This window comes from Photinus pyralis, unplaced genomic scaffold (assembly GCF_008802855.1).
Source record: "Photinus pyralis isolate 1611_PpyrPB1 unplaced genomic scaffold, Ppyr1.3 Ppyr1.4_LG8, whole genome shotgun sequence".
NCBI lineage: Eukaryota > Metazoa > Arthropoda > Insecta > Coleoptera > Lampyridae > Photinus > Photinus pyralis.
In genome coordinates, this window is record NW_022170819.1 from 21,757,063 (window position 1) to 21,774,490 (window position 17,428).

At 38.4% G+C, this 17,428-nt stretch overlaps 1 long non-coding RNA gene across 1 annotated transcript; it reads right to left on the minus strand.

The window, feature by feature from the left end:
- Positions 1-10,698: 10,698 nt before the first annotated feature.
- On the minus strand, positions 10,699-17,061 carry LOC116179814. Its single transcript, XR_004147043.1, has 2 exons — positions 16,929-17,061; positions 10,699-12,195 (listed from the first exon to the last, which is right to left on the minus strand). It is a non-coding gene; the product is annotated as an uncharacterized LOC116179814 (long non-coding RNA).
- Between the last annotated feature and the right edge of the window lie 367 nt (positions 17,062-17,428).

The following is a 17,428-nucleotide window of genomic DNA, read 5'->3' on the forward strand; positions in this document are numbered from 1 at the left end:
CTTTTTCTAATCTTGCATTCAGTACCATTTCCTAGACTTTATATGCCGTCGTCATTATCCAGATTCCCCTATAATTTTCCATGCAGTCCTTGTCATCTCTTTTGTAAATCCTCATGACCTCCTCCTTTCATTCTTCCGGTAGTCCTCCTCCTTGCCATATCTTGTTTATTAGTTTCCTTAGCTTTTCCTTAATACTATTGGTAGCGAAAATCCATGCATCATTTCTTGTTTCGTTCCTAACTGCCCCCTTTTCTTTTTTCAATCTCTTTAATTATTGCTCCAGCTCTTCTGGCTTCCTTCCACCTTCTCTCTTACGTCGTTATCTATCCCACACTCTTTTTCTTGCTTGCAGTGCCTTCATATAGGGCTGGTTATATTTGTTTTTCTCTCCTACTAAGTATTGTTTGCTCTTTTCTTCTTTTTATAAACTTCCAAAACTCCTTTTTTTTCTTATTTCCCTTTTTTTTCTTCAGATTCTTTCTGTTTCTTCATCTTTTTTTCCTTACATATTCTTTTGTACTTTGTTTCTGCTCTTTCACCTCTTTCTCCTCTACATCTCCCTTTCTTCTCAATCATTGTTCTGTTTTCCCTTCCGTACACTGTCTGTCCGAGAGTAATAAAGAAACAAAAAAGCAATACTTTTTTGATACTTTCCTTCATATTTTCCCCTCCTCCTCTGTGCTCTCTCCTATTTCATACACTTGCTCCTCTATAATACTTCACTTGCATCTCTTCTCCATAACTGCATCTCTCTTCGTCTTTGAATCTTTCCATTTCTTGCTCGTGTTGTCTTCGATGTTATCTTTATTCCCATTAGTTGGTGACCCGATTCTGTCATTGTTCTACACTTGTATGTGTATTTCCCATCCCTATCTCCCTCCATGTTAAGTTTAGTGTTAACAACTAACAACTCTCCCTCTTTAATGCCCCCTCCTTTTTGTCTTTTCTTACATCTGTTAAAATGTCTCCGTTTGATCTTCCCTTTATGCCCCCCTCTCCATCGCCGCTTGTCTTCTCTTTTACTATTAAAATCTCCCCCAAACCCCGACTTTCTTTTCTCTCTGCTCTCACCAATCCTTTTCCTCTGTTACTCCAGATGTAATCTACAAGTTCCACCAATAAACTACTATATTCCCACCTTACTTTCTTGCACTGCCCTTTCCGTTTTCTCCCTCCGCTATGTCTCTAATTTCCATCTGTTTGCCCCTTTTTCATCATAACTCAATTCGTCACCTTCAATTTTACTTTCTCTTCCTTCCCATAACTGTACTCTTCACTTCCCACGTTAGTTCCACGACTATTATTTTATTTCTCCCTACTTCAATTGTTCTTCCCTCTTTTACATTTGCCTCTACTTGTAGTTTTTCCTTTAGTCATTCCTCATTCTCTCTGTCTGTCTTTCCGTTTTTTCCATCTCTACTCCCTTTATCGTTATTTTGTCTTTATTTTTTCTCTTTTTTTCTCTCATTATCATCTTCGAGTTTGTTTATCCTTTCTATAAGTTCTTCTTTTTTATTTATCCCATTGCTCTTCTCTTCTATTTGTTTCTTTCCACCGTCATCTCTTTGACTTTTTCAATTTGCCCATTTGTCTCCTTAAATTATTTACTCCTTAATATCCTCCATCCATTACCGTTTCCATGCTTTCCGCTTTCCCTACCCCAAGTACACTGCCCCCCTTAACTCTACTCCCTATCTTCTTTCCGTTATTCCGGTAATTCCGAGTTTATTACTCCTTCTAAACACCTCAAACCACTCTTCCTCTTTTACTTCTCAATATCCTCATTCATCTACTCGTCTGCGCTAGAGGCGCGTCCAATTCCGCAGCTCGGAAACATTCGCCCCTCTTAGTTTCTTCAGTAAAAAGTCTCCCGAAACTATTACTTAAATGTGGGATATTATGTACATCCCTCGACTGGTGGGGGGTGCGTCTACGCTTTTTTAATAATATACAAAAATGCTCTCAGTCAACCGACATGCTCCAACTGCTAAACTTAATGTGGACATCGCCAGATTATATTACTTCTGTTATTCTTGAATAATTTCCTGTGAAATAAAAAAATTCCAACGCTCTCGAGAATGTCAAGGTGATGATTTTTTTAAGTATGTGACCTTCCCACTCCCTCACTTCGCTATAAAAGCGTCAGATTATTGAAATGCACACTTTTCAACACGTAGTCAACCCACCTTACTTTAATCTGACGCGCGTATTAATAATAATTTCTAAAGCTTTTCAGACTTTCAAATCCTTTCAGAGTCTGTAAGTATCTCTAAAGAATTCAAGGATCAACAGAATTTAGGTGGCTTTATTTAATTCAAGATTATTTAGACGAATTAAGTCATCCGTTCGTAAGGACTAAGAGAAAATCCATTCGAGTTAAAAAACGACTAACCGGGAACAATATTGGGATACTGCCATAAATATCCCCCAACCCGATGTTTGTATCACAAGTCCTAAGTGCACATCACTGCTTCGATTAACTGTTTTACCTTTTTTATTTGAAATAATCCTGGGTTTCGCGTATCTGGTGTTAATCTTCCAATTATCGAGACTGAGAGTGATTGTTCCGTTAATTAAAGTATCTCTATCAATACCGTTTCAATCCAAGGATCCTGTGCAGAAAGGACGACATTAACAATGAGCTAATCACGCAATGACATTAATGTTGCTGATTGTCTTGTAACAAGAAAAACTTAATCAAGTTCATTTGAATATTACAGTTTGTGTTACCCTCATCCTCTCAACCCTTGCGCATTCAATTCCATTAGTATTTTAGACATGCTTTAGGTAAAATAATAAACGGACAAGGGAGAGTGACCCTAGTATTGGGATTAAGTAAAGTACGTATATCGCCACTGTCACCAATAAGGTAAGAGAATCTCTTCGGGATTAATTTGCCGCCGTTCAGTTAAGCGATTTCCCAGGAGAGCAATGCAACATTACTTTGTCCCTATAAAATTACTTACTTGCTTCAGCAGTAGTGCCTAAATCAAGTTACAACGGAGGATATCGTTTGAAATAGATTGGATGTGTAGTTTTTTTAGTTGTGTAATCTAACCTAGATAATAAGCTCGTGACGAGGTACTACGGCTTTCTGTTTTGATGATTGCGTTTCATGGATCGCTGGATAAAGACATGCATTCACTTAAGTCAACAGAGCGGTATCACATACTTTCCACCAAAATGGAGATGTTCAAAGCATCCAGTATTCAAATTTAAAAAAAACACCCGAAAATACACCACTAGAGAAAAAGTAAGTGATAATTTTACTGACGCGGTTTCGGTCTATAAGTGAATTTGTCTGGGACTGGTCCTATAAGCTGTGAACCAACCTTAGGGCTGCACGCTTTTTCGTACGATAAACTTGTAGCTGCGTACTGTTTTGGTCAGCTATTTTTGCAACAAAACCCGACTTATTATCTGCGACTTTCTGGAGCCGAGAATTTCCTAAAGCTGAGGACAACGCGCTATGGAAATCGAATGACGCAAAAAAGACGATTATTAATCCGCCTAGAAATCCAAAAAGGCAATGCCGAGTGTATTTTAGGACCTTTTATTGTAATTCTTTTGACGAAATTTATTATGTTCTAAAACCCCGTTCTTATATGTAATTTGTTCCTGTTCTATTATTTTCATTAAACGTTTATTTATTAAAAAAAAATTAATAATTCCACTAATTACCTACTTACGGATTCTTTCCCCCCAGTCATATAATATATTGGAAAATTTGACCCTCCATTTTTGACGCCCTGTAGACAATACTTAAACCAAAAATCCCAACTTTAGTTCTATCTAATCTAATATTCGAAAAATTAGATCCAAATCAAAAAAGGCAGATTATTTATGCAGGTATAATCAAAAATTCTTTGAGCATTTAAGAGCCTCCATGAGATTTCCAATGGTCTTCAAAAGCCCCAAGAATTTCAGACTTATAGAAATCCTTATTAGAGTTTAGAGTCTTTAAGAAAAACTGAAAAGCATCTAAAAATCTTGCTTTGAACTTTTAAAAGCCTATGACAGTCCCTGTTGTAAGAGCTTCTAGTAATTTTTTGCTTGAATCTCGAAGACCCGTATAAAGACGCTCTATTATCCTTTAAGGAACTGTACAGGTTTTCAAGAGCCCATTAGCTTTCAAAGTTAAGAAACTTCATCTGTTTGTAACATTTTGATATTTCAATGCATAATTTGTTTAAGGGTCACTGTAATTTTTAATTACATCTTGTTTAGTTCGTGTCCGAGTCTTACTGGTGTATACTTAATGGGAGTTGGGATGCGCATATTAGCTTATCGTTTTGTTTCTTTTTTCATTTTTTTGTAGTTGTATTAATAAATTCAAAATCGGTTAAATTGCAAAGTTTTTAAATCTTATTACCTTCTGGCGATTAACCAGATTTGGTGTAATCCTTGAGTTAATGTTAGATCGAGTTTAAACACTATTTCTCGCATTTCGGAGGATAAAAATTGGATTTTTTTAATACGTTAGTAGCTAGTTTTTCGAGTTAATAAAACCGAGTTTAAATGGTAATCGAGAACCCAAAACATACATTATTTATCTATGTCCCAAATACGAGATGGATCCATCTTAGGAGCCATCGCTAGTTTTGAGCCTCTTTGGAGTATTAATATGTCTTTACGAATTTATAGGTGCATTTGTATTATCCACCAGAGCCAAAAAAAGTCTCCTAAGGCTCTCAGAGACTTTCAAACACTTTAAAACCCTTTAAAATCATCCGAGGACCTTTGCGGGCTGACCTTTTCAAGGTATTTTAACCTGAATGGTACTTAAAAAAAACCTGCAAGTGGGTTTTAGGACCTTTAATGGACTCGTGAAGGGACTTAGGGTTCCAAAACTGAAATAGAACCTTTAAGACATCAAGAAGCCCAGAAGGAACTTTCAAGAGTGTTTCACAGAAGTCTCGAAAAACTTCTAGAGCTTCCTTTAGAGTTTAAACGTCTTAAAGAGGCTAAGTTTCTTTTTGTAAAATAAGTAAAGTAGAATTTTTACGCTACAAAAATATTAGGGATCTGCAGTGTCTTTCCCACCAAACTTTGGTTGGGATGCTGTAAAGAATTTAGTTGGTTGATTGCGGTCAACGCAATATTTGACACCTCCCTATTCATTTTGTATGGACTTTTGTTCTTTAATTACTCTTGGCGTCAGGATATCGAGGAATTAAATTCGGTCTTTTTTAATGGAGGCATAGCATTAAATTTCTTAGGTAATCATGAGATAAACGCGTACTGTGGAATTTGCTGAGCTTGCAGGTTTTATATTGAGTGGGATGGTTAACAGTCGTTCGGGATTGGTAGTAAAAAAGACACTAACCCATAAACAATTAAGACATCGCCATTTTGAGACATCATCGCCATTGTGGGCGTTCAAAATTTTACTCAGTAATTAAGAGGGAGCATTGGTTTTGGAGAACTTGGAGGCATTCAATCTTAAATGGTTAATCATAACAAGAAAAAATTGCGTTTGGTTTTAGAAATTTGAGTGCGCTGATTCCAAATTCAGGCACACCAAGTGGAACTAAATATTGCCCAACAGTGTTTTTGCCCTTCTTTTCGTTTAGGTACTTCAGAGGGCGACTTCATCTACTGATAACACCAACAGTGTTTAATACGGTGACAAAAATGCGAAATGATAGTCGTTCTATCCTGAAACTCATTTCTATTAGTATACGAATCAATGATCAGTGATCAAATTTGTTCTTGGGAGTTCTTCAGTAGGTGTTACTTTCACGTGATGGTAAACTATGTGGTAATAAGACGTATGGGTGCATATATCTCTAATTAAGTAATTGAGTTTATTTAAATTGCATTGTATCATTAAAACACTTAAGCGGCAGGGGCGTCTAAACGAGAGGTGAATAATCCCAACCCTATAGATGATCCTTTTCAAAGTGACTGGAGACCAAAATTTACGGAGGCAATTTATTAATGATCTCGGTAGATTACGCCCAAATTTTTTGAATAGGTCTAGTGAGAATTCTCCCACAATCTCAATCCTGTACAGTAAATCCTCAACTCCATTAAAGCGAAACAATGTACACGTTTTCAATTAAACCCGTTCAAATACGCGTGACATATCAAATTCCATTGTGACAGGAGTCGACATTCTAAAGCATCCACTTTCATCCGCACGTGAAAGAAAGCTTTTACGTTTTGAAGTTATGAAACTGTATTATAAATGGAGACCGAGCTTTGTATACAAAATACGGGCTTCGTGAGCTAAATGTATTTTCTTAGGCCACCGGGATTGATTGAGTCGATTGTGCTCTTTTTGGGCAGCGATGCGCAGAGAATCGCAATGAGCGAAAAGGTACACCTGCCATCAAAATTTTACGACGAATTACGATCGAAAAATCAATTCTCATTAACGAAATTACCTTTGGGAAAGCAGTTGCAATACAGCAGCTGGAACAAAGAAATGCCTGAAGGGATGTCGGCTGTTGTTTCCGTTCTTGTCGCAGTCAGATTGGGAAAACCAATTTCCTATTCTCGGTATCGGTGGTTTTTTGTTGACCTTTTGTGTTTGCCGTAAGTGCAAATTGGACATCGCAGACAAATGAAGTATTAAATGGGTTCTTGTGACACCAGGAATTTCTACTACCACGTCGCTTAAGCGTTAAATTCATTATAATTATTTCTTCCATAAATTCCTAATACAGTAGATTCCACTTAAGTTTCGGTTTCTTTTCTTATCACTCCCGTGCTCCCCATGGAAGCAGGAAGTGATTACTGTAATTAATGAGCACAGAGTGACCTCTATAATGGTTCCGGCGCAATTGTGTCGTTTGTTGTTTTATTTCTGAAGCAGTTCCGAGGCTTTTGTTACCTCAAGTAGGTACCTACTGTATGAGGTAACACTATCCGGTGTTGTTCTTAGATGTCCTGAATTGCGGTCGAGTTCTTCGCTTCCTCTACGCTTTCTCGACGACTGGCTGCCAGATTCAGAGAAGGTAGGCTTAGGAGAACTTCCATCGCCGAAGTGAGGCCACTTTCACCGCCTCCGTAATAACAAGTTGAGCTTGAAAACCACTTTCCTGTCTTGTACCCTTGTACTCGTTTGCCAAAAATCCGATTCTCCAGACGTGGAAGATGAGGGCGTTGATGCAAAGACGTAATGGACCATGCCGCAAAGACCGAAGGACCAGTAGGCAAATAAATCTAGTCAGCATGGGAAAGTGAAGAAATCAAGTTCATAGGAAACCTCTAGGACTTGAAAAAAGCTGGAAAAGAATCCGATGGAACTCAAGAGCTGATAAAGTTGATGGAGCCTAAGAATCAGAAGGTGTAGAAAAAGTCGAAAATGTCGAATGAGGCATGCCAAAGAGGTCGAGGGCTTTGGGGAAATCCTAGAGGAACGAAAATGTGCATAAACCCGTCGTAGTTTAAGAGGACGATGTAGTTAAATGGAGGAGAAGGGTGCCGGAACTGAAAAAGGAAGCGCAGTCTAAGAGACTGATGAAGTTCAGAGAGACAAGGGAGATCAAATGGCCTAAGATGCCGAGACAGTCGAAGAAATTTGCAAAAGGAGCCAAAGGAGAAGAACCAAATTGTGGTTCACGTTCCTTCCGCTTCGTGAAGACTTCATCGTCGCCTTTGAATTGCGGACTACCCTTGATTTCTATTTTTTTTAATTTTTGGCTTCTTCCTGTTCATAGGAATATTTAAACCTGTATCATTGAATAACAAATCTTATTATTCAATGCCTGTATTCATAAAAAATTGTAGGAAAACTCGCCCCCCCCCCTCCTTCCCCACAGTTTGCCATGGTACATGCAGACTCCGTCCCCGGATGATTCGTAATATGGAATATTCGGCCCTAGATAACTTGTCTCAGTAATATTCGCTCGCAGATTGTCACGTACTGAAGATTGATTCTAAAATAATCACCTCAGCAACATTTGCCCCCGAGACATTTGTTCCCATGGAAACTTGCTCCCGTTGGAATACCCGGTCGTCAAGAACGTGCCTCAAGATAATACACAGAAAAGCTTCGAGAGAATACCCCTCTCCAAGTAATTTATTTGTCACTAAAAAATTCGTCGTTTGAATATTTGATAGAGAGAAGATATACTGACGGAATTCACCATTAAGAAAAATTCGCCCTCTACGGATCTCAAGATACCTGCACCTGCAAGATTCATCCTCGGAAAGGTCGCACCCCCGGATTTCGGGGCGAATACTCAGCGGGTGGACATTTCGGAATTACGATGACGAATTTTCCGGTAGCGAATATTTCTTCAGAAAGCAGGAGAAAAGAGAATTTGCCGCTAGCGAATGAATCCTTTAGTGGAACCTTCTACGGAAACAAATTTCGAGAGCGATTATACGTGTAGAAATGAACTCTTCGGGAGGCGAACCTTGTGATGGTAATTTTTCTGGCGAATATTTCAGAGGGAAGAATCGTTTGAGGCGAATATTTTAGGATGGGCGTTACGGAAAAGTATCTTCCTGGGGGTGTTTTCAAAAAGAGAATCTTCCCAATTTTCAGGCGTAGAATATAGAAGGTGGCGAATCTTCCGTGGTTGGAATGTAATTTTCTGAAGGTGAACCATTCCTTGTTAAATTTTAGGGTGGAGAATTTTCTAGAGAAGAATCTTAAAGTTTCTTGGTCAACCATTTTCGGAGACAAATTTAGCGGGACGACTTTTGTTACATAGAGAGTAGGTAAATTTCTCTTGGACTTGTTTTGTGCGAGAAGGTAGTCTCGCGGGGGCGAATCTTCTTGGGAGAATTTTCCGAAGCAAATATTTCTGGGCGAAGTATTTTAAACTTCCCTTCTGCACATTCTTTCAGCCTCCGAAAATTGTCGCCCAAGAATACCCCTCTCCAAATCAATTTGCTACTGAAAAATGCGTCGCTCGAAGATTTGCCTGGAAGATTCGCTTCGGAATACTGCGGATGGAGATTCACCATTAAGAAAAATGCGCCCTCTATGGATCCCGAGATATCTGAATCTACAAATTTTATTCTCGGAAAGTTCGTACCTCAGGATCCGCTCAAGGAAAATTCGCTCCCTACGGAATATACTTTCGTCAGCAGAAACATTTTTTTTTCTGCTTGTGTAACAATAGACCTCCATGAAATGGGTCACCGAAACTATTTTCTTACAAGAGAACCCCTATACGTAAATCCGCTCCAGAAATATTCGTCTCTGAAGAATGCCCTCCTAAAATTTCAGCCGGCAACGAAGATTCGCACCCACCGTAATATTCTTGCTCCAAAGAGGAAAGAGGATCTTCCTTCTATCTGTGACAAATTTGTCTCCAGGAAGACTCCCCCTCTGTTCCACCTCCCAGTAAATTTGTCCTCGGGAAAAGGGATTTTACTTAGAACCATTACCTTGCGGAAGGTACCTTAGACAAATATTTCGGGAGCGAATTTTCTAGGCTAAATTTTGCGGTTCAAATACTCATTCAACAGAAAGAGAAGGGAACTCTCGAATTGAGTACATAGCGTTATTTCAGGAGAGCAGTTGTAAATGTCCATTACCTAAGTGTCTATAGCTTTCTGAAAAGTAAAGGGGGAAAGCAACCTCACGCGGGCGAGTTCTCTGAGACGAATATCTCGGTGGGTGTATTTAAGGGCCAGAATTCGGGGATTAATCTTCAAGTACGAATATATTAGTGAGGTAAACCCTCTGGGGACGAATCTTTCAAAGCACAGATCTTGGGAGCGAAACTTAGTGAGAAAAATTTTAGCGGGACCAACTTTCCGGAGGTAAATCTTCTGGTTGTGAATTTTCCGAGTCGATTATCTTGGTGTGACTATGTTGGGCGACGTACATTTCGGGAAAGACTGGGTGAATTTTTGTCGGCGAATATATTTTGGACTCAAATCCTCCAGGAACGAGTTTTTCGAAAGAGACTTTTCTGGAGAGAGAGCAGGGACACTTACTTGAAGTAATTTAGGTTTCTTGAATGTAAATTTTCCTTGGAATTAGATTCGTGCGATAAAGTAATCCTGCGGGGGTGCGCCTCTCGGAGGTGTATCCTTCAGTGTAAATGTCTAAGTCGAATTCGTGGAGAATACTCAGAAAGTGAATCTCCCGAGAGTGAATTCCCATCGAATTTTCCTGTAGCGAATATTTCAAAGAGCAAGTTTCTGGAGACGAATCTTCTTAGAATGGAGCTCTTTCGGGGGCGAACCTTGGTGAAATTTTCTCGCGATTATTTCAGAACGAACTCGGGGGACGAATTGCCTGAAGCAAATATTTGGGAAATATCTTCCTGGAATGAATTTTCAAGAGGAGAATCTCCATATGGCAATAATTTTCCGGTAGACTAACGATGGTAAACACCGAAATCGATCGCAAATAGAAAACAAATAAAAATTTTATATTAGAAAACACCGTAAGGTAACTCGTTTTTATTAAATCTAATATTATATAATATAATATAAGTTTACTACACAATGGAAAACTTCTTCAAACGTATCCCATATACCTAGGCCTTCGGAATAGCATCTTCTTGGACAAATTTTCAAGAAGCTAATCTTCCGTGGAAGAACGTTTTGAAAAAGATTTTTATGAAGGTGACCAGAACTTTCCAGAGAAGAGTCTTTCGGAGACAACTTCCCTGGTGAACCATTTTTAGGGGCAAATTCAGCAGTTATTTCAAGGGATAGTTTTTGAAGGACGGACTTTGGGATCAAAGTTTCTTGAAGGTAAATTCCCTTTGGAAGCTGTTCCGTGCTAGGAACTGGTCGCCTGGAGGCGAATATTCCGGGAGTGGATTTATCAAAGCGAATATGTCAAGGCGATTCTTCTAGGGCCGAATCTTAAGGGAGCGAGTCCTATGCGAATATTTCTGGGCTACTTACATCGGGAGCGAATCTTCTGTGGGTGAATTTTCACAGGGCGAATCTTCCACGCTCTCTCTTTCGAAAGAGAATCTTCAGAGTATAATTTTCTCCCGGTACAGTTTTTCCGGTGGAGAATTTCCGGGCCAAATTTACATCTATCGATTTTCTTTGAGCGAATTTTCGAAGGTAAATTTACCAGGTCAAATTTTCCCGAGCGATTTTACCCCATAGGCACATAAAACACATAGGAAATCGCGAATGCACAAAGAGCAAGGATTTAATCGACTGAGGGAGTCAACTCTTAAAGGACTACAAGAGAGTAAATAAAAAGAATGCTTTGAAACGGCTTGCAATGTGATTCTCCGGATGAAATCCACCCTTAATTAAATCATTTAAATTTAAATATAACGATTAACCTCGCTAAATTTGTCCAAATCAAGTAGAGGGTTCTATCGACTTCCAATAGAAATAAATCCGCAAATCATTTAAAAATTCAACCCAGAAGTATGCATTATTTGTATTGTTGTTTACGGGATAAAATCAACCCTAAAAGTCTACTTTGCCAACGTTTAAATATGATCCTGATACGTGAAGTTAATGGGTTTCTACACAAAAAAGGTTTAAGGGTAAAATGATGTTCTCTTCGGATTGGTCTAGCTACACCATCGTCCACCGAGCAGTTTTATACGCAAAATTGAAGTATTACAGCCTTTTTTCTGATATTCCCACGGGGCATGGGGTGGGCGTGCTAACTACATTTTCAATGGATCTCAAATGGAGCTTCTGCTAGGTGGAGAACAAGTTGCACGGTCTTTTAAGTTAATTTAATTTTACTATGATAAGGTACTGTGTCGTTAATTTAAATGAATGCTACAATTTGAAATAAACGCCACGCAACATAAGCCAACGAAAGCTCATTTCTTCCTCAATTAAAGCTAGACTAGGCTTAAATCTAGAACAAATTGGAAATAAATAACGAAGAGTGTCCCGATGCGAACACTAATATCGGTTTCTCTTATATAAATCCCATTCCTCCGTATTCTCGCATTCCCAGCGCGTCCTTTTATCCACCCCATTATATACGCAATAAGTTCCAGTTTCGTCTTGCATAATTCCGGTCGCAGTGCTGGTACACTGGCAGGTCGGTTCGGCGACGCGTCTCGGCGTGCTCCTCAAAAATTGATCCCAGTCCTCCGTATTTTCGCACTCCCACTTCCTGTAGACGCCGGTGCCGTAATACATACAATACGCCCCGTTGATGTCGTGCATAATCGCCGTAATTTTTCCGGTGCAAACGCAAGTGGGCCGCCTTAGAAAGGTGTCCACTTGATTTATCGCGTGGATCGACGATATTAGGCAGAGCGTCAGGAGTATCTTCATTCTCTGAAAATGTGAGCGTCGGTTACAATACATTCAATTATAAATCTGCTGAATATATGAAAGGGAATCTTTCGATAAGATCGGGTCGTCTCGTGAGATTCGCAAAAGTAATGCGCTTAGGAGATGAATAAAATGGGAGAGAGTGGTAGATTCTCGTGATTTCGATCACCTCTTTATCACCAGTTTTTTTAGGAAAACGTGGTAGGTTTCCGATCGAAGTAATTTTAAACGCGCCGCATACTTTCTCGGGCACATTTACTTCGAGGGTTCGTATGTATCCCTATAGTCGCTCTATACGTTTGCGGGAGAGGATTGTTCTTTTATGCGAGAGATAATCGAAACGGTTAAAAGGGCCAGCATTCGACTAGGAAGCACAAAGCAACAGAGCAATAAGATCCGCTGTCCTAATCTCGAGCAGGAATAAATGGAATGTAAACAATGGTGCTACAAAATCAAGTTTAGTTTCAGGACAACAAACGCTTGAAAGCATTCGCACCATATTTTACGACGTTATGAAACCAATGAGCCACAAAGTCCTGGAAAAAGGTAAACATTTGTTGTTGCGTTACCAGAAAGTACCGGGAAAACCAGGGGGAAAACTGAATACCCTAACGAATTTTGAGAGCAGCTGTTTTCTTTAAAGAGTTTCATACACTTTTCACATTACTTTTAGTTGAGTCAATGAAGGGGTTGTTGGTTGAAAGAGATGGGAGTTTTCATTTTCTTTTAGTTCCGTAGGTGGAAAAAAAAAATTACTGATACTATGTGCATCGCAGGTGCTCCTAAGGGCCGTGTGCTAAGTAACACAACAATCCGAAAATGAATGTTAACATTTGAGGAGGCAGGGATGCTTTTGGTGTAAGTTTCTGGTTTAGTGAAAAATACAACAAAAATTTGTTTTGGCGATTCTGCCCAAAGGCTTTTAAGCTCTTCCTTTTATGTCTAAGAATGTGTGTACTAAATTTGGTTCCAATAGGGTAAGCCGTTTAGCTGGAAATGAGAGTTCAGGCTGACAAACCGACAGGCAGAGATCATCGAGATTTTGTTTGATTCGGATTCCTGGTAGTTCAGAACGTGCATTTCTATAAAAAATGTGGGGGGGGGGTCAGTTTTTTACCCCAATGCAATACCTCCCTTACTAACGAATGTTCGTACCAAACATCAATCCAACATACTTTATTGTTTGCGTATTTTTAAGAACGCCCATGAATGACTAAATAGTTTCCAAAAAACCCATTTCTCTTATGCGATAAAATTAAACTCGAAAATTTTTTACAACTTCTGAAACGTATTTTCAAATATCTTCCCAAAATTAAAGGCTCAAAATTTTACAAAGTTCTGAAGAAACACTGATCCGCGTTAACCTAGATCCAAACCATATGAGACATTAGCTAAGATAAGAACCAATTTTACTTTAGCCATGTGCCAAACCACACGAAGCTAGGATGAGAACTAGTTTACTTTATTGAAGATAAAGATGAGTTCTTTAAGTGAACGGATTTTTTCGTAATTAACCTAATTAGCATCCGCTGACATAGGTAATTGGATTTGGAATTGCAAACTTAATTGGGTTTTCAAAAGATTTGGAAATCATTTTCTTCTTACATTGTAAAAAAAAACTTTCTAATTCCTGTTAGTATTCGGCTGTCTCCAGACGCGTTAACATTTAGCTTATCATTATCAGCCTCTCATCATCTCCTTTGTACATCACTTTCGCCCCTCCTTTCGCCTTTCAAAAAATGAGTATTTTTAACAAGAACTCTCAAAGACGCCAAATCAAACAAGTTATTATTAGTTACGTCACAAGGTTTTCCTAGATCATTATTATAATTAATCCGCGAAACAGATAATTGATCAAAATTAAAGTTCTAATTCCCGAAATTTTTTAAAAACCCCAGAAATAAACAAATAACTCTCCGAAAACGCCCTGAAACTGAAACATGGGGGGGGGGGTGGAGAGAGATAGAGATGAGAATTGCACATATCCGGGAGGAAAATGGAGGTCGGAAATTGATCACGTACTAGTAAACGAAAAAATACTGGCCGAATGTACGCGGATGTAAGGAAAAAAAAAGATGTAGAAACAGAAAGAATACAAATAAGAAATCAGAAAAACAAGAACAGAGAAGGACTTTTGGAAGATAATAAACAGAGAAAAGGGGAAAACGTAATAAGAAATAAGAGACACAAATAGAGGACTGGAAACAGCACTTTAGTAAGGTACTGCAAGGAAAGCAGGAGAATGTGATAGAGGAAGATAGAAGAGTAGAGGTGGAAGGAGACGAAATATCAAGAGAAGAGATTGAGCAGCAATTAAAGAGACTGAAAAAGGGTAAGGAGGGGGGGGGATGAAATAGGAAATGTGGCATGGATATTTGCCACAGAAAGCTGAGAAAACTAGTTATGAAATAGGAGATTTGGCATGAATCTTCGCCACAAGAAGCTGAGACAGCTAATATACAAGGTATGCAAAGTAGGAGGAATATCAGAAGAATGGAAGGAATAATGGCAACGGAGGAAAACAGGTGGAGGGAATGATAGGGAGAATCAAGAGCTACTGGGGAAAAAACAATGGAATTAAATGTCGAGAAATCGAAGATAATAGACTCGAGAAAGAGGGAGGAAGGAAAAGAAGGTAAGGAAAAGTAGAGAAAGTAAGAGCATTTTAATATTTGGGATATCAGATAACGAGGTAATGAGGCAAAAAGGAGAGAAAGAATGTTTGTCAACAAGGATGAATCCATAAGTGAAATGATGGCAACAAAGAAAAAATGATGAATGTAAGCGTATACGGACAGGCAGAGGTTGAAAGGGGGAGAGAAGTAGGGAAAAGGATGAAAGAGGAACTTACAGGGACTAAGATGCAGCAACAGAGAGAACGAAAATCGAGAATTTACACGGCAACAGAAGGTACAATGAGCTAATAACGGAGAGGGTGTCGATGTGTAAGGGAGTGAAGGAAAAACATCATGCTAATGGCGAGGTTCAAATGCGGAAACGAGGAAAGAGGAAAGTAGGAGTGGACAGAGGAAGAAAGGAAATGCGGACCATGTGGAGAGAAAGAGTAAAATATTGGCCATCTGATATGGGAATATAGAGAGGTAGAAAGAGGAAGGGAAAGCAGGAAAGAAATACCGAACGAGAGAGCAAGAGAAAACAAATGAATGAAGAGGTTAATACAAAAAGGGGAAGACATTCACAAAAATATGATATATCAACATTTAGTGTTAAAAATGTATGGCAAATGCATCAATAAAGTACCTATCTATCAACTGAGTAAGCATCAGGAGTACAAATGCGTTCTCGCAAACTATACAGTGTGGGTCATTAGTATGTGAGTGGGTTTATTTACGCACATATGTAAAATTCATTGCCGGGGCATGTTGAAGGACCTTTAAGGCTACAACCTAAAAATATTTTCAACGAAATTGCAATTGTTACACAGGGTGATCTATATAAAACTTGCATTTTTTTAAATGAATATTTTAATATATTTCTTTTTCTATTTTCTTTTCTAAAATTTAAGCTGCTTAATTGAAGCGTGAGGTTAATAAATCTTAATGGTTTATTTTTGGATTGCAACACGATTTGCTTTATAGGCGAGCTTCAGAACTCAAACCCTAAGGATTAAAACCGTACCTATGTATGCTCTTCATGTTCCAAGGTGAAGACCAAAGCACTCAAACTCAAGTTTCAAGTGTAGCTTATTTGTTTATAACGCAAACTCATATTATGGAGGTTTTGAATTTTTCAATTTTTTGCTTAAAATACCAAAAACTTACTGAAATTCCAAGAAAATGCTTAAAATTACTGGAAAAAATTACTTAAAAATGAATACTAATTATTGTGACCAACATTGCTGTGAACTTCACTCCTTGTGAATTATTGAACAAACAAAGGGTTTTGAAGAATTAGCAGTTATGTAGGTAAAGAAGAAATAAAATGTTTAGGTTAAAAGAGATTTAAAGAGGGCAGCCGTCTTTAGGGATTCAATTCGAAAGGATTGGAAAGGGAGAGGAGAAAAATAAGATAGGAATAGTGTGCAAAAATGAGTGGGAAAATTACATGCCTGCAAGACTGCAACATGCCATTTAGTGTTGTCTAAACTTCGAGGGAATTGGTGAGTGCCTTATGCTCGAGTAAGGTAAATGGAGCACAAGTGGATAATAATCCCAGTATCTATGGAGATGTCGATTCCACAAAGCCCTTATTACTTCTAAAGAGTTTATGAATTCTAAATCATTGCATTTTAGATTGTTGAAAACTAGGACTTCTATCTTCCCTTTGAACATTGTTCGACTCTGATAAACAATGTAAACAAGACGACGTACGAGTATACAAAATTGACAGCGGAATATTAAAATGATACCTCAGAATTAAAAACTACCCCTCTCGCACTAAACTGGATGTAGCAAAACGAACGTTGCCTCTGTATTTAAGAAATCAACGTCTATCCGCATTTTCATTTTCTAACAAACAAGAGGATTTTAAATTGTAAATTTTTCATTAAACATGTTGCATTGAATTGAAATTCAAATTTAAAAACATTTTTTTTTCTAAATTATTACTTAAAATACGAGAGATGAAGGGAGTCTTTTGAAGTGTATTGATTTTAAATGTCTCATTGTTTACGATTCACTTCCGCGCTGTGATAAAATAAATGTATTTTCGGATGAAAAAAAAACCGATTATAAATCGCCACTTTTCCTAAAGGGCGGTAAATTAAAATCGCTTACCTCGAAAAATGTTCAATAATTTCGGACGTGCAAGATCCTACACCACTCTAAATTTTGAATCTAATGGTCAGTTTTAATATTATCGTAAAGGTCGAACGTTATCTGTTGACCCATTTAAACGGATGGTATAATTAGAACGAATAACCGTGTCAAAAATTTATTTATTTTTATTTGTTACTATCTCGAGCAAAAGATTGGCTAAATTGTTATCGAGTGGAAGACATTCTTGGAGTTTGTCAAGGACGCGTTATTATCGCGTTTTGGTAAAAAGTGCAACGGAATTTTTTCTCGTTGTGCAATTAGACAGGATTTAGGACGCGATTGGGGCACATAGCCTTCAGTCCTTCCGAGGGGATACTGTACATCTGAGTAGGTTAAAGTGCACGATAGGGCTTGCTCTTCTCACTAAATGTTGTATAGAAGACCGAACACAAAGGGCGGTCTGACTAAGGGTTGCGTTGCAATACATGTAGAATGTGGAATTTTTCGACCCGCAATTT